This window comes from Capsicum annuum, chromosome 4 (assembly GCF_002878395.1).
Source record: "Capsicum annuum cultivar UCD-10X-F1 chromosome 4, UCD10Xv1.1, whole genome shotgun sequence".
NCBI lineage: Eukaryota > Viridiplantae > Streptophyta > Magnoliopsida > Solanales > Solanaceae > Capsicum > Capsicum annuum.
In genome coordinates this window covers 1,541,468-1,544,512 of record NC_061114.1, presented here as the reverse complement: position 1 = coordinate 1,544,512, position 3,045 = coordinate 1,541,468, and positions in this window count along the sequence as shown.

Here is a 3,045-nt window from a genome sequence, read left to right as displayed (position 1 = left end):
TTTGGCCCCTTTTATTAAGGTCATTTTGGTCACTTAGCCTCAAGGTAATTTTGGTCTTTTAGCCTTGTCTAAATGACACTCCATTGCCACCCACCTCATTAAGGGCATTGGAGTCATTTCATCTTTATTTTGTAATATACTATATATAGTCTATTTTAGGTCATTTCTCTTTAGTTAATGAATGATGAACATTTGAAAGACTTATTCTCTCTTTGGAGAGTGCAACACCTTAGTATAGTTCTTAGTTAGGACATGGAAAAGTCATCCTTTAGTATAGGGCTTGGAAAAGCCAATATTGTTCTTTGCTTGGAAACGTTAGATCTTGAGGTGAGTGATTCCCTTGGCGGTCACCGTAAGAGTGTGGTGTTGTTGTTACATTAATTAGGGATTTAGTGTTTGAATCGCACTTTGTTCTTAAGTCTTGTAACAAATCTATATCTCACTATCTATCCTTTTATTCTTGTAATCTTGTTATTGTTTGTAGTGGACTGTTTTTGTGTCTTGTTGAATCCGAAAATTTGTGTTCTTGTTGTCATCTTGTTCTTCACGATTTTTGGCTGTTTTGGGTGTTAAATACACCTTTGTTTCTTGTATTCTTGTTGTATTTGTCGAATCCGAGTGAGGTCTCCATTTGGTCCACAATTTGTTGTGATTTGTGGACTGTTTTGGAGGGTGTATTGGACTGTTTTGTGGCTGTTTCGTGTTCCTCTTGTTTGTCTTGTATCAAGAATAGATTTGGCTATTCAAAAAGGATTGTTTATGTTCAAAGAATATAGAATATACCAAGTTAAATACACTCACATGCTTGGCAGGAATCCTCTCATATGTAGTGAAACTTCCATATGAAGGTGAACCCATTGAGAACTCAGATGCAGCCAAGGATTCTCTCTTATTACTCTTTCTAGGTTTCTTCTCAATGCTCTGAGCCTCATCATCCTCTGATTTGGGATATTTCTTGCTATGATATGAACTTATTTGAAAGATGGTCATCTCAGACGGACGTGTCGCTCCTGCGACATCGACCTCTGTTGGCCAATTTTGAGAGGAATGCTTCTCTTTGACAACATGGTGTGCGGCAAATTTCTTACTTGAGACTGCTAATGGATACAAAGTCTTATCACTTCTTCTATTCACGTAGAGAATTGTACCAACAAGAAGACTCATACAAGTGAGGAAATTCCCAGGATCTGATATGCACCAACATTATCTTTATCATGTCTTATTGGAGACTCCATTTGGGCTTCTTCAACAGCAGAAATTTCTTTCACTATGCTTTCAGGATTGTGAATCATCGACTCAAGTGCATTATCAGCAATGAAAGATTGGGATTCAGCCAACTCAACCTCAACATTAGAAGTTGTGAGCCCTTGGTCCAAATCCCTTTCTGAACTATCAGATTCATTCCCTTCAGCTGGGACAACAGAAACTTTTTCAGTCTCCACCAAATCATGCTTTCCTTGTTCTACATCCTTTTCTAAGCTATCAGCCCCATTTATCTCGTCTAATTGAATTGCGGAAGCTTCTTCAATCTCCAACACATCCACTCCTTCAATTTCAACTTCCCCACCATCATCTAAATCAGCATCCATTTGAAATTCTTCCTCATCTGGCTCGGTTTCAGATTCTTCATCCTCTTCTAACTCAATTGGTTCAAACTTTTTATCCAATTTCTCACTACCAGTACTGCCTTTCAAATATCCGTGATATATATTTCTACTCTCTTCTAGAGCAGTCAAGTTCATGAATTTAATCGGATGCACATCATCTATTCTACCAAGGTCATTAATCAACTTTGAGAAATAAGAAACCGCTTCTTATTTGTAGAAAAGAACGTAGCTTTACCGTCAGATAAGGTGATTGAACTCCTTACAGGATCATTTCTTTCCACCAAGATTTTCTTTTTCCGGGATTGAGCAATCTTGGAAGAAGCGGAAATCATCAGAGACATGAAATTCTTGAAACCCTTTGTCGGTGATTTCAGTTTCGCCGCTTTGGATTCATTATCCTTCTCATCAAAACCCTATGACAAAGAAGAAGAACCCAACTCTCCTTTCCCAGAATTAGACACCATTCTTGTTGAATCTGCAAAAAAACAAGAAAACAACAAAGTAAATCAAGAAATCTTGCAACAAATTTTTGACATTTCAAATCAAGAAAATTGAGTAAAACAACGGGAAAACGGAAATTACCAGCAGGGCTATTAGCTCAGGGTTGAATCCTCTGTGGGTCGCAAGAATCGAAGGCTGTGAAAAAGGGTTACCGTTGAAGCTTCTTCTGGGTGTAGAATTGTTGTTTTCGGAGGTTCTTGGATGAGGTGGAAAGGATCTTATAGAGAGTGGAGAAGGAGACTTGTTATTAGAAGAAACCGCCATTGATGATAATGTTGTATACCAAGAAAGGTAAGCGAATCGTCGAATCGTCCAGGGAGACCAAACAAGCAAATGGAAATAATGCAAATTGAGAGAAAGGAAACTTTAGATATTACCAAAAAAAGTTATATATGGGGTAAAAAATATTTACTCAATCATAGCAATTACTAATATATGTAATTGCAATTAATTAGATATCTAAAGTAAATGATACTTCCTTTTGGTCAGTGCACTTTTATTTATCGGATGTAGTAGCAATAGGTATTCTTTTTTATTTGTCTAATTTAAAAATCAAGAGATAATTTATCAATAATTTCTAATTTGAGTTTGTTATATTAACTATAGTTATTTTTCAAAGTATAAATGCTATTATATTCAAGTAATAATATAATAAAATGGTCATTTTATTTCTCGTTGTGTTAAGTCAATACTAGATAAATAAAATAGATCGAAGGAATAAGTAACATGTATAGCGCGTAGGTTGGTACAAAACTATCATTACACTACCATATTCATATCATCATGTACTTACTATGTGAACTTTTATCTATTAGACTATTACAAACAACTTATTTAATAAGGTCACAACATCAAGAATTTGAAATTAAAATAGTTGCAGCTTACACGTGCCTTTACATCAAGTTCGATGATTTCGCTATTCTTGTTTTGCAATGTT